Genomic DNA, 19,265 nt, shown 5'->3' on the forward strand with positions numbered 1-19,265 from the left:
GGAGGGAGGGAGGGAGAGAGGGGCATACATGTTATTACCGAGTTTTGGACGTGAGCTATTATCACTTCCATATAAGAGGGGACTATACAAAAGTGTAAACACCATGAGGTGAGGATTTATATGGGCATTACTACAGCTGTAATAGTAGTTAAGAAAATTAAATAAATAAGAATTATTAAGATTCTGATTTGTATCTAAGACTGCAGGCAAGTTTTTCCTATTTTTGAATTTATCTAGACACGGGTAAACTTGAGCTTATGTTGCATTATATTTATCTTATATTTATTAGAGTTTTAGGAGAGATTATTCTTCTTCAATGAAAGTTGTACACATGCAAAAAGAAGACAGTGTACCAAACAAGCTTGTATAATCTAAAATAAAGAGGAGCAAGCTTTTTCTGTAAAGGGTAAGGTAGTAAATATTTTAGACATTATCAGTTGCATGACCTTTGTTAGAATTGCTTAACTCTGCCATTATAACACTAAAACAGCCATAGACACTTCTGCATTACAGTTACTGTGTGGATGTCCTAGTAAACTACAAGGATGTGCCAGAAGTGGCCTTCAGGCCATTTTCTAACCCCTGTTCTAAGAGAAGACTAGAATACAAAATCAGGAGATTTCATCTAGGAGCATGTGAAAGAGAAAAGATTTACTTGTAAATCTCTATCAGTTTTGTTGTATAGATTTATTAATTTGTTCTATAAAAATGTATGGATAACAAGGGAGCAATAGGAGGAATGAAAAGTACTGAAATATGAAACAGTGAATGGAATGAGAGTACCCTCTCTCTGTATCTCTCATTCCCTCTGTAAGTATAATAAATAATTCTGAAATTATGCACATTTGGAAACAAAACAAGTCATTCTTCTGTCAGTGTCTGTGCTTTTCTGTTCCCCACCTCGATCTAGTTGTCACCACTGCTAGATTTCAGTGATGGCTTTTTAGTTCTCTGGCAAATGTCAAAACAGATGTCAATTGCCTTAAACAGGGGGTAGTTCTCTGCAAGTCTTGTTTTCCTTGCAAATTTTAAAAACAAATGGTATCTTGAAACCCATCCAAGAAAAAAAATTTGTGACTATCCTGAGATAATTGACCATAACCAGGTTTATTCCAAGATCTAAGTTGATAATTATTGGCCTAAGGAATTGGGAAAAAGAAATTGAAACTGACAGGCAAAATCTATGCATTAATATTTTATTAGATTATGTGAAAAGGTTTATTCCATCATCTGGGTTTTACTTTCTATTACTGCCACTCAAAATCCTTATTTAAACTTGCCTGAGGAACCTACTAGGAGTTTTAAAACTTTTTTATTGGATAGTTTTTTTATTATAACAGAAAAGATGTCAATATTGGAAATTACAGGAGAGAATATAAATCCCTCATGATCCAACTAGCCAGAGATGACTGCTGTTAAGATTTTCATGTATTTCTTTTCAGTATGTTCTTAGAAATGTGACATGGTTGACGTATGATTTCTTATTCTGCTTTTCTATTTATTGTTATATCAGAAGCTTTACTGCTGTGACTTAAATGGCATTCCATAACATGGATATGCAGTAACTTAATCATTACCTGAATGGGTTGAGTTGTTTGCAGATTTTACTATTAGAAATAACAGTGCCATAAGCATAATTGTAAATAAATCTGGAGATGCTCTTTTAATTATTTTGTTAGAATCATTTCCTACAAGTAGAATTACAGGGTATAGTCTATGGCCATACCACCCTGAACGTGCCCAATCTTGTCTGATCTTTGAAGCTAAGCAGGGCCGGGCCTGGTTAGTACTTGGATGGGAGAATTACAGGGTATAGGTATGTTAGCATTTTTTAAATTTCTTGATAAGTACTAACAAAGTGCTTACTAAAAAGCTGTAATAGTAGGGCGTGCACAGACCTGCCTGTCTGCAGCGGGCTGATTCGGCGTCTTCCGCGTGACTCAGGACCTTGGTAGGGCATTTATTGCTAAATGGATGCACACTGAGGCGATACTCTTTAAGCGAAATAAATTGGACACACATGTGTAAATACCGAATAGTTTCTCTAGTGTGAGAAACTGAAAGTGTAAATAAGGACTAAAAGGTATAATAGGTAAGGTGAAATACGAAGAAAAGGGGCAAAGGGGAGGGGGAAGTGGGAAGGCTAGGGGAAAGGAAAGAGGGAATGGAATTAATATGAGAAAACGAAAAAAGGGAAACAAAGTCTTTGTCAAAAGGCAGGGATGGAGGGGTTGAAGGGAGGGTAGGGGAAGGGGGAAAAATAATAACCAAGAGAGTATGTAAAGGTGCATATCTCCAATGATGAATGTCACTATGTTGTACACCTAAAATGTACCAATAAAAGGCTATACAAAAAAACAAAACAAAACAAACAAACAAAAAAAGAAAGCTGTAACAGGGCTGGGGATGTAATTCAGTGGTGCCATGTCTGCCTGGCAAACACAAGGTATTGAGTTTGATTCCTGGTATTGGAACAAAAAAAATTTTTAAAAAAACAAAACAAGGTGTAGCAGTTAATGTAACCTTTGGGCATATGTAAAAACATTGAACACAATCAATTTTAAAACTGTGTCATTCCTAGCAAGCATGAGGCCCAAAGTTTGATCCCCATTGCTGGAAGTATATTTTATATACATTTACTTACTGGAAATATATATATATATATATATATATAAATATATATATATATAAATAAATATATATATATATATATATAAATATATAAAACATTCACATTTTTTATAACTCATGATGTTAGGAAAATATGTTTTTTAGCTCTTTATTTCTTCCTTTGAAAAATACCCATTTCCCCTGCCATTTTATTGAGTTTGCTAATATTTTTCCTATGTATTTGTAGATCTCCTTATCTAGTATGGCTTTTAACTAAATGTTAGTTATGTTAAAAATGTTTTCTTGGCTTGTTATTGCCTTTATTTTTCAAACATGGAAACTTTTCTTTGGGGGAGGGTACTGGGGATCAAACTCCGGACCTTGCGCTTTCAAGGCAGGCAGTGGAACCACTGAGCTAAATCCCTAGCCTTGAAACTTTATTTTTACATGGTAAAATTATCAATTAAAAATTTCTTCCATTGCTTTTAGTCTTAGGAAATTGTTTTCTATACTGCATTATCTTCTAATATGCCATAATAAACCTAATTTTCTTCATGATTTACATTTATTGTTTTAGCCATGAGGTATTAACTTTGATATAAGGTGTAACTAGGATTTAAAGGAATGTATGTAGTTTTAATTCAGAGATCTTCTTATTTTCAGTTTTGTTCCACAGTTTCTTATTTCCTAAGCCAGAATTTTTTTCCTTGGGATATTGGTGTCTTTGAAGTACCCTGAGAGCAAAGTATGTGCACATATTTTCATTTCTCTTCTTCCTTCCATAGGGCTTAGTAAAAGTGTTTCACTTGGGCAAAACAACACCTATACCTTAATGCAGGAGGCTGGCATGTGCCAAGTATCATTTAAAAGGTACTCAGAAGGCCCACTGGCCTAAAAATACCTCCTCAGAGTTATCATGGATGCCAGGAGTACCTATTATTTTCTTTCTTTGTGGTAAACATTGCCCTCTCCTGAAGTCTTTTTAAAATGCAGGTGCATGCTGCCTGCCTCCCAAGTGGAAGGTCCTGAGTTCCGTCCCTGGTACCAAAATAAATAAATTTTTTAAAAATGCAGGTGCACTGCAGTGGAGTGGCAAAGTACATCAGTTTCCTAGGGCAGCCACAATTGCCACAAACTTTGTGATTTAAAACAACATAAATTTGTTTCTTTTGTTGTTCTAAAAGTTAAAAGTTCAAAATCAAGGTATCAGCCACCTCGTGCTCCTGGAGGCTCTGGGGAAGAAGGCTGTCTTGACAACTCCTAGCTCCTGGGATTCTTGGCCATTCTTGGTGCTCTCTTAGGATTGCAGTGGTATCACTCCCTGACTCTGTCTTCACATGGCCTCGTTCCTTTTGTGCCATTATGCAGCTGGTCCTATAACCAGATATATTTATATAAATAAATCCAGGTGTGTTTTTGTTTTCTCAGTAACTTGCTTGCATGTTAAGTGGGGAATCCAAATTTTTCATGTTGTTTACTTAGATTGGTTGATATTTTCCTTTTCTATTAGTAAAACAGATAAACCATTTGATAGAGAAAAGAATAATCCCAGTGGATTATTCATGAAATAGTTTGATGTTGAGTCATTTCTGTTCAAATGCATATTAATTAATAGTAATTATAATCATATGAATTTTTCAGTTTTGGAGTTTAGTGATATAACTCTTAGATTTGGTAACAAGAGAAATATACTTCATTTCCCATAGGGAAACCCTTTTAAAACTTTTTTAAAAGGAAGAAAGGGGCCAGGAATTTAGCTCAGTGGTGCTGTACCCTCCTGGAAAGCATAAGGTACTGAGTTCAATTTCTGGTACTGAAAAAAAGAAAAGTAAAAATAAATAAAAAGAAGAAAGGATGACAGGTTAGGGGGTTAATTTTGCTAATTAAATTATTTTGATTTGGAAGTAATTGCCAAAGTGTGGGAAATGCCAATATCCTTTTTCTTGCATTAAAATGGAAGCAGTATGTATAATGACAAATTTTAATGAAATTTATATATCTCTTTTGACTTTATGAATTGCTCATTTCTAGAAACATTATCATATGTCCTACCATTATCCTATTTATGGAAAAACAAACCTGGGTATGGTGGCACATGCCTATAATCCTAGCACTTGGGAAACTGAGGCAGGAGGATCACAAGTTCAAGGCCATCCTTAGCTACAGACCAAGACCCAGTCTCAAAAAGCAAAATAAAACAAAAGTTTGTCTTCTTTTTGAATTACTGGCAGTATTTAGACATTTTTATTACAAAATCAATGCAAAGTTTTTTTTTGTTTTTGTTTTTTACTTTTTTCTTTTTTGGTATCAGGAATTGAACCCAGGCCCTTGAGCTGCACCACTGAGCTACATCCTCGGCCACTACAAAGATTTTTGAGCGAAGAAAGTAAATACAGCTATTCTTTCAGTTATATTGTGCCCCGTTTTCACAATCATTGTGAAAGTTCTTACTTTCATCTTGAGTACAGAAATAAAAATCTTCTCTGCACACAGAGATAGTTGGCTGACTAGTCCTCATTCTGTCTAATGAGATACCACTTCCTCATTTAAAATGCTGTTAAACGAAATAAATATTTTCTTGGGACTGCATGCTTTGTGGTTTAGTGACTCAACTCTCTCCCAGTGCTGAAAGCCTGGATTCTCAATCAGCCAATAGCACAAGAAAAAACTTGTTTTATATCATCCCTGTCCAAAAATAAATAAGTAAAAGCATTTATTTTATTTAATACACTGAATACAGATTATAGAGATAGAAGATGATATGGGTCTTGGCTCCCTAAAAGCCTATAATTGATTTTTTTCCACAAAAAAACTGATATGAAGACTTACGAAAAAGTGTGTGGTTAACCCACAGGAATTGCCATATTTGATTGGTTTTGAACTACAAAAATGGTACTTCATACTGCTAAATCTCAGAGTCCAAGACTAGGTGCTGTCTCTCTTCTGCATTGGGCATGTTCGTTGGTCCTCCCTGTATAAAAAGCTGTGTGTGCAGTGGCTGTGCTGAGCTTGGTGCCCTGTGGCAAACATGGGGCCAAGGCTTTTCCCAGGGAGAGCTGTCCTCTACTGTGCTGCCTCTTTTCTTTGCCTACCACTGTCCTTCCTCAGCTACATTATTTCCTTAGGTGGAAATTTTCCATCCTGAACACATACCCTTATTTGGGATTCTTTCCTTTTTCTTTCTAGGATGAGGCAGGGAAAATCTCTCTTTTTCCCTTTCCCTTCTTCTCCTCTTTATTTTTTCCGTGTTTCTCCTTTTGTCTCACTATAAATTACCATCACTTGGTTGATAACTCTAAAGCTTTTTGTTTTTTTGGTACCGGGGATCGAACTCGGGACCTTGCGCTTCTGAGGCAGGTGGTAGAACCACTGACCTAAATTCCCAGCTAAACCTTGAGTTTCTATGTGAAATTAAGAATAATGATAACCACTTTCTGGTAACAGCAGAAGCCCTGTAAGGTCATGTTATACTCTGAAAAATTCTCCAACCATCATCCTTCTCTGATTGAACCCAACTTTTTTCAGTAATCCTTTTTCTTTAAAAATAAAATCTGCATTTGAGAAAAATAAACACCATTTCTCAGTCTATTTTATTGCTTTCTTCTTTTTTAAGCCAATATTAAAACAACTTTATGATTCATAATGACTTTTCTTTTTTGCTATGGTGTAATATTTCAGCTCCACTTAACTGACTTTTAGGGCATTATTAGTAAATCAAACCACCATTTTATAACATTGTATTTACAGGATTATAAATCAGTTACCTTCAAGAAAGAAATCAACTCTTCTATGTGCTTGGATTTTCTGTATTACAAACTGGATAGTTAAGGGGCAAGGAAATACAACTCCTTATAATCAGCAAAGTCTTGGAAAAATGAATGTTGAAATTGACTTGATGGAATTTGATAGCCAAAGATTGCAAAGGGAGAGGGGGAAATATTAATAGGAAACCCAAGAAAAAAATACATAAATAATGAAGCAAATTGTATATAAGGGAAGTGGAAGTGCAAACCAATCTCTCTGACCAAAGATGAACGTCTGAGTTTGGAGGAAGAGCAGGATAAGGTTAGAACAATATTGGAGGATCCCTTTGGGTGGAGAATCTGAAGCTGATGTTGGAGCATGTTATCAACATCTTTGTAAGAACAGCTTTAGTAAGCTAGGTGGGCAGTAGGAACACTGGTAATCTTGTCTTGCCTTTACCTCTGAAAGAATTTCTATTCATGAGAGCTGAGGTGATAAATCTATTTCAATTTCAGCTTCGTAGCCTTTCCATGATCTTCACATAACAAATCTGTATCCTGAATGCACATTGGCTTTTAATTAGAAGTTATTTTTAATTAGAAATTATTTTTAATTAGAGTTTTCATTTGTAACATTGGCACTGGTTAGGGACACTAATTGGACTCATTCATTAGGAATATGATGACAGTTTTAGGTACTGCAAATGGATGTATCCAGGAGGCCCTCAAGCAGCTCAAGTCCCTTCTGGAGTTTACTTACCTGGTGCAGGTGGGAGAAGCCAAAGATGTGATTCAGGTGATTATGAACAGTGTACTAATTTTTGATTGTTTTTCAGTATTGGGGATTAACTTGGAGCCTTCATCCTGAGCTCCAGCTCCAGCTCATGTATATATGTATGTATGTACGTATGTTTGTATGTATGTATGTATATATGTATGAATGAGACAGGGTCTCACTAAGTCACTAACTTGTCCAAGTTGGACTTGAATTTGCAGTTCTCCTGCCTCAGCTTCCCAGAGTGCTGGGATTACAGGCATGTTACCACCACCCTCAGCTTTATTAATTTTATGCTAATCATTGGACAACTTGCAGATAGTGAGAAATTAAATTGGACATGTTGAAATATTAAGAAAATTAATATAAAAGCTAACCTCCATGAGAATTATCTTGAAAAGCTAAAGAAGCAGCTCATTTAAAAATAATTTCTTTATTTTCACACTATAATAAAAATTACAATAAGCACCCTATCATATGTGGGAATGTTTTGTATGTCTTGTAAGTAACATTTAAAGACTCAGTTCTCCCTTCTAGTTTTCTAAGATTTACAAACCATCATATGGAAGAACATATGAAGTAAAGCCTTTAAACCTCTGAGATATAGCTGTAAGTATTATCAAAGCACAGAACTGGTGAAAATAATTCTTTGAGTACCTGGGAGAACTAACTAAAGCAGATGAGTTTGGTGCCAGAATTTTTAGGGGCTCTAGAGTTTCAGAGACTTGTAGTAATTGTCACTGGCATGAGTTGTCTTGGACTAGTGAACTAAGGTGTGGCAAAGGTAAATAAGATAGGCAGATGATGCATATTAAAGATGCTATAAAGTCAACTTCAAAGCATGTGACATTACCATAGACTTTTGGAAAATAATAACAAACAGAGAAGCCTAAGTATATAACTATTGTGTAAGAGGAGGTGCTTTTGAACCAAAGCTTTATATTGACATTATTTGAAACAATCTTAAACAGCAACAGCCCTTGTTGGCAGCTGCTGGAGTCATGAATCAAATCATGTTTACAGAAGGGGTTTTGTTTTCACTTGCCCAGGAAACATTTGCTCAGCATTTGCAACGTGAAAGATGTTGTTAAATGGCAGAAACAAAGGAATTCTTACACAGGAGCTTCTTAAGGAATTTATTTTTGGAGGTGAGAATAAGAGCCACCGGTGATTATAATGAGGCTAAAATACACATATACAAATAACAAATACATAATACATATAGCAGAATTGTCTGGAACATACAGTAGGTAAGGGAGCTAAGCAGCATGATCAAAAAAATGCAGTGAGCGTTTAAATTTTAAAAATGTATTGCAGTAAAAGACACCTTGGAATGAATCCCCCTCCAAAATACTCTCCTTTGCTTAACCACACTTATCCCATCATTCTTGCCTCTTTCTGAAATGGCTCTGGAAGACCTCTTTCATGAGTGTCTCTAGTTGAGGCAGTCATGTCTGCCTCAATGTCTTGAATCAATTTACGGCATTTACTTTTCATGGTCATTTTGATTTTGAGGAAGAGCCATAAGTCACAGATTCGGTGAAAAGGGTGGATGAAGATACATCCTAATGTTTATATGGCTTGCTTTTGTATTAGTTGGCATTCATTCACATCAGCAGCATTTACTATACTTCATGAACTCACAAAAGAGGACTTTAAAAGTGCTTCAGAAAGTGGCAAGAATGATAGGATAAGTGTGTTTGAATTGAAGAGGAGTATTTGGGGCCAGGGAGTTAATAGCAGTGTGTCTTTTACTGTAATAGCTTAAATTTTTAAATATTCAGTGAATCTTTTGATCACTCTTTGTATGTTTGAAAAAGACAGAATCTAAAAGATCAAGGCACTTGAATACTAGACTATGAAGTTAGGACTTTTAGAAAATGATGAACCATCTAATAGTTTTCAAACAGGAGAGGATAGTAGGAAGATCAATCTTTTGTAAAATTAGAATTAGTTACAGGCTGCAGAATGGACTTAATAGCAGAGAATATCCAGAAATTTGCTAAATTGAAGACATTAAGAACCCAAGAAGATTTAGCTCAGTGCTTCCGCCGCCTGCCTTGCAAGCTCAACGTCCCAAGTTTGATCCCTGGTACCAAAAAAAAAACCAAAACGCCAAGAACTAGGATAGGTTAGGGGTGTTACTGTGGATAAGGGGAGATAGATGTCATACTTATGAGATAGATGTAGCAATGTGTTTCATGTATTTATAATTGTCACTATCACTTCATCCTCTAAAGCATTTATAGTAGGTAATATCCAGTTAACAATGCAAATAGGTAAAGATAAAAATTTAAAGGAATGAGTGATAAGGCCAGAGAAACAATTATTTTGTAGAAACATACATTCAAAAGTTCTATAATTATTTTTTTCAGTACAGGGGATCAGACTCAGGACCTTGTGCTTTCGAGGCAGGCACAATGCCACTGAGCTCAGTCCCCTGCCCCAGTTCTGTAATTACTAAAATGGATTCACCATCACGTACACAGTCTACATTATTTGAAAGTCAATGAATAAGGAAAAGAAACACGTTTCTTATAACCTAAGAATGAAAGATATTTCTAGCCTGGTGTGGTTGCACATGCCTGTAATCCCAGCACTCTGGGAGGCTGAGACAGGAAGATCACAAGTTCAAGCTCAGCACAGGCAACTTAATGACTTAGTAAGATACAGTCTCAAAATAAAATTTTTTTTAAAAAGGGCAAGAGATGTAGTTCTGTGAGAAGGCCCTGGGCTCAATCCCCAGCAGTGCAACTAATAAATAAATGAAGAAAAAGAAAAGATCTTTCTCCCTCCGATCTCCACAGATAATTAGATAAGACAGTAGCTAATATCCTTTCCAGCTTCCCTGCATTATGTCCAGCAGAGTTCTTACATGGCTGCATCTTGTTGGACTCCTAAAAGCAAGCTCAGTTGTGATGACAAAGGGCACCTTGACAGTGACCACAGATGGGTTGATTGGAACTGGAGGGGGTCAGGGATGACTTATCAGAGTTGCTCCTGGTGATTAAGGATGTTCTCTCTACCTTTGTACCTATGACCGAGTTCTGCCTGAGGGTAATATAATCCTCAGTAATTTTGTACTGTGTTACAAAGGATTCAGAATACTTTGCATTGCATTATCATTTATGAACTTAGTAAGGTCATTAGTCTTTCTTCTATAAATAAATATGCCATCAAAAGAAAGCTACCTTTTCTTTGTCATTAGATTACAGGAACTTGAGACACCTTAGAAGGAAAATACCAGCAATCAGAATCCTTCTTTTGTATTTTAATAACTGTAAACTAAATTTGTCGAACATGAGTGTTATAAAGAGAAGCTGAAAAAATTGTCCTAATCTTTAACTTCTCTGAATGAGAGCATGTGTGATCTTGCATGAAACACAAGACTCTTGATAAACCTGAGCTCTTCCTTGAGGCACAGACCTGGCTTCCTCAGCTCTCTTGGGACTTTAGGAAAAGCTTCCTGGGTTGTGTGGTCCTTAATCTCTGCTTCTCTTTGCTCTTGCCTAGGATGGGATCATTCCTTCCTCTGTGACTACTGCTAATAGAACCATATCTTGTGGAGGTCAGCCTGGTTCGGGATGGGTTTCATAGTTTGTTAATCATATATGTAATCATATATAATCATATATAATCAAATGACAAAAATTTACAACTTATTGGTTCTAAGATATCTTGGTTAAGTTTTACAGGCTCTATAGCACCCAAAACTAGATTTCTTTAAATAGAAGTATTAGGGCAAAGGTCCCTAGCCTTGGTTTGGGAAGATGGTCTGCACTGTATTGGTCAGATATAAGGAGTACTTGGCCACTTCTGCCCACACAGTGCATTGAGGGATGGCTCCCAGCCTTGAGGCAACCATTTAAAATGTTAATATTCCTAGGAAAATAGAAGCAACTAGGGAAGAGAGTTAACCTTTTCCAAAAACAATACTAAGGATGAGTAGATTGATATTCTTGTGCAACCATTAGATGGGAGACTTTTGCCATTCTGTTGCCATTTGTTAATGCTAAACACTTGGCTTAAAGGTATAATATATTCTTTATATTGGTACAACTTTGAGGATGTTTTGAATAAGACTTGAATGAGCATGGAAAATGAAAATGATTTCATTTTCCCATCCAGCTGGGGATTTTGTGATCATGAAATTAATCTACTGCAAATTTGAAATTAGCCTCTGAACTAGGTAGGAGTCAAGTGGATTGTCTGCAGTCTCTTGCCAGTGGCAGTGAGCAGTGGGTATCTAGGCCTCAATGAGCTGATCTGCAAAATGAGATGGTTTGGTTGCTAGGTTGTCTCTAAGGCTTCTTCAGAGATTTTATTTATTTATTTTAAAAAGTCCCTATGTTGCCCTGGCTGGCTTCAAACTCATGATGTCCTGCCTTAGCCTCTCCAGTAACCGTGGTTACAGGAGTGTACCACTGGATCTGATGTAGATATTCTCATTTTTATATCATTTCATATTTGAGCCTGGTGAATAATCTACCTCCAGGTACTGTCTGTCTGCATATCTTGTAAATTAATTATTCACATAATGTCAACTGACATTCATACACATAATAAAAACAGCTCATACTTACTGAGTACCTACAGTGTGCTAGTACTAAGCCACACCTTTTGCATTACCTAATTTAATTCTTTTTTTTTTTTTGCTTAAATTCTTTTATTGGTACATTTTAGGTATACAATATGTTTACGTTTATCATTGGGTGCTTGTACCTGTAAATGATGTATCTTGCTTCTTATTTTTTCCCCATTACCTGTGTGCCCTTCACCCCCTCTACCCTTCCCTATTTACATAGACTTTGTTTCCATTTTTTTCTTTTCTCATACTTTTTCCTTTCCCTTCTTTCCCTTCCCCTTCCCCTCCCACTTTCCCTACCCCTTTGGACCTTTCCTTCCTATTTCAAATTATCAATTATTTGTTTTAATCATTTTAAACCTGATTTACACTTTCAGTTTCTCATACTAGAGAAATTATTCGGTATTTATGCATGTGTGTCCTATTTATTTCACTTAAAGAGTATGGCCTCAATATGCATCCATTTAGCTATAAATGTCAGTTTCTTGTTCTTTATGGCTGAGTAGTACTCCATTTTACAAAAAAACCACATTTTCTTTATCCACATTCCAGTTGATGGACACTTGGGCTGTTTCCAAGCTTTCACTATTACAAACTGTGCTGCTATAAACATGGGTGCATATATATTGCTATGGTATTATTCTTTTAAATCTTTGGGGAAGATATCCAGCAGGGGAGTAGCTGGGTCAAATGGAACCTCTAGTCCTAGTTCTTTGAGGTATCTCCATATGGATTTCCACCGTGTTTGCACCAGTCTGCACTCCCACCAACAATGGAGAAGGGTTCCTTTCTCCCCACAACCCCGCTAGCATTTGTTATTTGTTGATTTCTTGATAGCAGCCATTCTTTGTGGGGTGAGGTGGAATCTCAGTGTTGTTTTCATCTGCATCTCTCAGATGACCAGTGATGTCGAACATTTTTTCATATATTTATTTGTTGCTTTTACTTCTTTGCCTGAGAACTGTCTGTTCATTTCAGATGCCCATTTTTGAATTGGGTCTTTGGATTTGGGGGGTCTAATTGTTTTCAATTCTTTATATATGCTAGATAGTAGTCCTTTGAGGTACAGATGCTAAAATTTTTTTCCCACATTGTAGGTTGTCTCTTAGCTCTGTTGGTGGTTTCTCTTGCAGTGCAGAAGCTTTTTAATAAGATGAGATCCCAGTTGTTGATTCTCTGTGCTAGTTCCCGTGCTACTGAGGTTTTGTTCATAAAAGTCTTTTCCTATGACAGTGTCTTCAAGAGTTCTACCTAAATTATCTTCCAGCAAGTTTACTCTTTCTGTTTTAACAATTTTTTTTATTCTTTTATTGCTACATTGTAGGTATACAACACAATTACATTTCTCATTGGGAATTGTACCTTTACATGATGCATCTTGGTTCTTATTGTTTCCCCATTCCTAGCCCTCCCTTCACCCCCTCCACCCTTCCCTATTTACAAAGACTTTATTTCCATTTTTTCCATTTCTCAGCATTTTTCCTTTCCCTTCTTTCCTTTCCCCTGCCCCTCCCACTACCCCTACCCCTTTGGACCTTTTCTTCCTATTTTACATTACCGATTATTCATTCTAATCATTGGTACATTTTAGGTGTGCAATATAATGACATTCATCATTGGAAATTTGCACCTTTACATAGTCTCTCTTGGTTCTTATTTTTCACCCTTGCCCAGCCCTCCCTTCAACCCTTCCATTCCTCCCTATTTACAAAGATTTTGGTCCTATTTTTCCATTTTCTCATATTAATCCCATTCCCTTCTATCCTTTCCCCTAGTCCTCCCACTTCCTTCCCCTTTGCCCCTTTTCTTCCTATTTCACATGACCTATTATACATTTAGTCCTTATTTACACTTTCAGTTTCTCACACCAGAGAAACTATTTGGTATTTACACATCTGTCTCCTATTTATTTCACTTAAGAGTATCGCCTCAATGTGCATCCACTTAGCTATAAATGTCTCTAATTTCTCATTTTTTATGGCTGAGTAGTACTCCGTTTTATTAAAAAACCACATTTTCTTTATCCATTCTCCAGTTGATGGGCATTTGGGCTGTTTCCAAGTTTTAGCTATCACAAACTGTGCTGCTATGAACATGGGCGCATATATGTCACTGTGGTATGATTCTTTTAATTCTTTGGGGAAGATCCCCAGCAGTGGAATAGCGGGGTCAAATGGGACTTTCCAGTCCTAGTTCTTTGAGGTATCTCCATACTGATTTCCACAGTGGTTGCACAAGTCTACACTCCCACCAGCAGTGGAGCAGGGTTCCTCTTTCCCCACAGCCCCGCCAGCATTTGTTATTGGTTGATTTCATGATAGCAGCCATTCTTTCTGGAGTGAAGTGGAATCTGAGCATTGTTTTCATTTGCATCTCTCGAATGACCAGTGATGTTGAACATTTTTTCATGTATTTATTTGCTATTTCTACTTCTTTGTCTGAGAAATGTCTGTTCATTTCAGATGCCCATTTTCGGATTGGGTCTTTAAATTTGGGAGGTCTGATCTTTTTAAGTTCTTTATAGATTCGAGATAGTAGACCTTTGTCTGAGGAAGAGCAGGTGAAGATTTTTCCCCCATTTTGGGTTGTTTCTTCACACTGCTAGTGGTTTCTCTTGCTGTGCAGAAGCCTTTTAATAAGAAGAGAGCCCCCTTGTTGATTGTTTGTGCTAGTTCACGGGCAACTGAGGTTTTGTTCATAAAATCTTTTCCTACACCGATGTCTTCAAGGGTTCTACCTAACCTCTGATCCAACTGGTTCAGAGTTTCTATTTTAATATTTAGATCTTTAATCCATTTTGATTTTAGTTTAGTGCATGGTGAGAGATATAGGTCTAGTTTTAATCTTTGGCAAGTTGAAGCCCAGTTTTTCCAGCACCATTTATTAAAGAGGCTGTCTTTCCTCCAGTGAGGGTGTTTGTCTCCTTTATTGAAGATGAGATGGCTGAGTGTGTCTAGCGTTGTTTCTGCATCTTCTAATCTGTTCCACTGGTCCTCAGGTCTGTTTCTTTGCCAGTACTATGCTGTTTTTATCACAGTAGCTTTGTAGCAGAGTTTCAGGTTGGGGATTGTGATACCCCCTGCCATGTCTCTGTTACCTAGAATTGCTTTCGCTATTCTGGGTCACTTCTTGTTCCAAATGAATTTTTGGATTGTTTTCTCAAGGTCCATGAAGTATGCTGCTGGGATTTCAATTGGAATTGCATTAAATCTATATAGCAGTTTTGGAAGTATGGCCATCTTCACTATATTAATCCTTCCTACCCAGGAGCAGGGGATGCCTGTCCATTTTCTGATATCATCTTCAATCTCTCTTTTCAGAGTGCCATAGTTTTCAGAGAAGAGGTCTTTGATTTCTTTCGTTAGGATGATTCCTAGGTATTTCGGTTTTTTGGATGCTATTGTGAAAGGAATTATTTGCCCTATTTCTGTCTCAGTGAGTCTGTCATTGGTGTAGAGGAAAGCTATTGATTTTTGTGTGTTGACCTTGTAACCAGCTACTTGACTGAATTTGGTTATTAAGTCTAGAAGACTTTTGGTGGAGTTCTTGGGATCTTCTATATAGAGTATCATGTCATCCGCAAATAATGACAATTTGACTTCTTCATTACCTATCTTTATTCCTTTTATTTCTTTCTCTTGTCTAATTGCTGTGGCTAATGTTTCCTGAACTATATTGAACAAGAGTGGTGATAGTGGACATCCTTGTCTTGTTCCTGATTTGAGTGTGAAGGGTTTCAGTTTTTGACCATTTAGTATGATATTGGCTGTTGGTTTTTCATAGATGGCTTCTATCAGTTTGAGGTAGAGAGCATCTATTCCAATTTTTTGTAGGGTTTTTATCATAAATGCATGTTGGATTTTGTCAAATGCTTTTTCTGCATCTGTGGAGATAATCATATGGTTTTTGTCCTTGGCTCTATTGATATAGTGTATTACATTAATTGATTTTCATATATTGAACCATCCCTGCATCCCTGGGATGAATCCCACTTGATCAGGGTGTATGATCTTCTTGATGATCTTCTGCATTTTGTTTGCCAGTATCTTATTAAGGATTTTTGCATCTATGTTCATTAGCGAGATTGGCCTATAGTTCTCTTTTTCGGTTGGGTCTTTCTGTGATTTGGGGATCAAGGTGATGCTTGCTTCCAGGAATGAATTTGGGAGTATTGCTTCCCTTTCAATTTCATTGAAGAGTTTAAACAGTAGTGGCAGCAGTTCCTCTCTAAATGTCTTGTAGAATTCAGCAGTAAAGCCATCAGGGCCCGGGCTTTTCTTAGTTGATAAGTTTTTAATTACATTTTCAATTTCATTGGTTGATATTGGGTTGTTCAGAATTTTTAGGTCTTCTTCGTTCAACTTTGGTAATTCATATGTATCTAGGAATCTGTCCATTTCTTCTGTGTTGTCTATCTTATTGGCGTATAGGTTCTGGAAGTAGGTATTGATGATCCTCTGGATTTCTGCTGGGTCTGTTGTAATTTCACCCTTTTCATTCCTAATTGGATGGATTTGGGCCTTTTCTTTCCTTTTTCTGACAAGGTTGGCTAAGGGTTTGTCAATTTTGTTGATTCTTTTGAGGAACCAACTCTTGGCTTCATTGATTTTTTTTGTATTGTTCTCTTAGTCTCCATTGCATTGATTTCTCCTCTGATCTTTATAATTTCCTCCCTTGTATGAGCTTTGGGGTTATCCTGCTCTTCTTTTTCTAGAAGCTTGAGGTTCAGCATGAGGTTGTTTAATTGGGCTCGTTCTGTTTTCCCAATATGCATATTCACTGCTATGAATTTCTCTCGTAAGACTTCTTTCATTGTGTCCCTCAGATTCTGATATGTTGTATTGTCATTGTCATTTAATTGAAGGAACAGCCTGATTTCTTCTTTAATTTCCTCTGTGATCCATTGGTTATTCAGAAGTGTGTTGTTCAATTTCCACATGTTTATGAAATTTTTTGAGTTTCTTTTGCTATGGCTATCCAATTTCATCGCACTATGGTCTGATAATATACAGGGGATAACTTCAATTCCTTTGCACTTACTTAAACATATTCTATGTGTGAGTATGTGGTCTATTTTTGAGAATGACCCATGTGCAGCTGAGAAGAATGTGTATTCTGATTTTGTGGGGTGGAAGACTCTGTAAACATCTGTTAAATTCATTTGTTCAAGAGTTTGATTGAGTTCTAGTATTTCATTACTTAATTTTAGTCTAGTTGATCTATCTATTTGTGACAGTAGGGTGTTGAGGTCCCCCTCTACAATTGTATTAGTGCATATATGACTTTTCATGTCCATTAGTATTTGTTTTATATAGTTGGGAGCACTAGTGTTTGGTGCATAGATATTTATGATTGTCATCTCTTCCTCTTGGATTCTTCCCTTTACAAGGATATAGTGTCCTTCTTTGTCTCTCTTAATCAGTGTTGGTTTGAAATCTACTTGATCTGCCAAGAGGATAGCTACTCCTGCTTTTTTTTGGGTTCCTGTCACATGGAGTATTGTTTTCCACCCTTTAACTTTCAGTCTATGAGTTTCCTTTTGAATGAAGTGTGCTTCTTGTATGCAGCATATTGTTGGATTTTGCTTCTTGACCCATTCTGCCAGTCTATTTCTTTTGATTGGTGAATTGAGACCATTAACATTGATGGTTATAACTGAAATGTATTGACTTGTCATTGCCATGACTTTTTCTTTTTGTTGGGTTCTCCCCCTTTACCTTTAATTTCTTGTCATGCCAGATGGGTTCATTCTGCTTTGCTTCCTGGGGTTGTGATCCTCAATGTCTGTTCCTAGGATATTGTGTAAAATTCTTTGGAGTGCTGGTTTGGTATTCATGAAGTTCCTAAGGTGCTCTTTGTCATGAAAGTCTCTTATTTCTCCATCCATTTTGAAAGATAGTTTTGCAGGGTACATCAATCTGTGTTGGAGGCTGTTTTCCTTTAGGACTTGAAATATGTCACTCCAAGCTCTTCTTGCCTTGATGGTTTGTGTTGAGAAGTCTGCTGTGATTCTGATGGGCTTTCCTTTGTATGTGATTTATTTCTTTTCTCTGACTGCTTGTAGAGCTTTGTTCTTCTGTTGTGTTTCTGAATCTTAACAGTTATATGCCTATGTGTAGATTTTTTTGATCAAGGCCATTTGGAGTACTATATGCCTCACTTATCTGTATGTCAAACTCTTTTCCCCTGTTTGGGAAGTTTTCTGCCGTTATTTCTGTGAAGAAATTTTTTTATGTCATCTCCACTGTCTCCTGTTTCTTCATTGAGCCCAGTCAGTCTTATGTTATTCTTCCTTGCATCATCTAGCAGCTGCTGGATTGATTTCTCATGTTCCCTTATAACTTTGAAGCAATTTTTCTTTTCCTGGTCACTAATTGCAATGTTATCTTCTGTATCTGAAATTCTGTCCTCACATTGGCTCATTCTGCTGTGTAGACTTTCAATGGAGTTTTTCATCTCCTGGAAATCTATTTGCATCTGTTTTATGGATTCCATTTGTTTCCTATGTTGGGATTCCATCATGTTCCTCAGCTCCTCTCTAGATTTATTGATGATGTCTTGCACTAGGGGCACAATTTCTCCTGTTATCTGAGAAATTATTTCTGATTTTATTTTTTCCAGATCCCCTTTTGTTGCCAGTTGAGTGGGTCCAGGTGGTTGAGTATCAGAGCTTTCAATCTCATTTCCCTTTGGGGTTGCTGTAGGTGATCTGGAAGTCTGGTTTTGAGACTTATTTACGTGTTTTCTCATTTGGACTGGGGCAGGGGGCTGTTAGCGCCTGCATGGATTATCTCCTCTGAGCTGGGTGAGGTGGGACAGGGGCTGGGAGCAGCGGTAGGGATGGTGGCCCAAAAGCCCTTTCCTGTGGGCTGGGAGCAGTGGGAGGGATGGTGGCCGGGAAGCCCCTTCCTCTGGACCAGGAGCAGTGGGATGGCGGCTCACAAGCCCCTACCTCTGGGCCAGGAGCAGCGAGACTCAGTACCGTGATCTGGTGGTCTGGTGTCCTCTTTGTCTTTGTAGTATGGAACCAGGTTGCTGCCTGTCTGCAGTGGGGTGATTTGGTGTCTTCCGTGTGACTAGGGACCTCTATAGGGCATGGGCAGACCTGCCTGTCTGCAGTGGGTGGTTTGGCATCTTCCTTGCGACTCGGGACCTCGGTAGTGCATGGGCAGACCTGCCTGTCTGCAGCGGGGTCTGTTTCAACATTTATATCTTTAATCCACTTCGATCTTAGTTTAGTGCATGTTGAAAGATAGGGGTCTAGTTTTAATCTATGGCAGGTTGAAATCCAGTTTTTCCAACTCCATTTTTTTTAATTTTTGTATTAAATTCTTTTATTGGTACATCGTAGGTATACAACACAATTACATTTCTCATTGGGAATTGTACCTTTATATAATGCATCTTGGTTCTTATTGTTTCCCCATTCCTAGCCCTCCCTTCACGCCCTCCACCCTTCCCTATTTACAAAGACTTTATTTCCATTTTTTCCATTTCTCAGCAATTTTTCCTTTCCCTTCATTCCTTTTCCCTGCCCCTCCCACTACCTCTA

At 37.3% G+C, this 19,265-nt stretch overlaps 1 protein-coding gene across 2 annotated transcripts in view; it reads left to right on the forward strand.

The window, feature by feature from the left end:
- The window catches only part of Crybg1 (crystallin beta-gamma domain containing 1), a 244,754-nt gene that overhangs the window by 92,115 nt on the left and 133,374 nt on the right, over positions 1-19,265 (forward strand). The window lies entirely within an intron of this gene.

The sequence above is a fragment of the Heterocephalus glaber genome, unplaced genomic scaffold (assembly GCF_053883595.1).
Source record: "Heterocephalus glaber isolate CG9 unplaced genomic scaffold, H.glaber_assembly_v1.0 deba00000942, whole genome shotgun sequence".
NCBI classification, from domain to species: Eukaryota; Metazoa; Chordata; class Mammalia; order Rodentia; family Bathyergidae; genus Heterocephalus; species Heterocephalus glaber.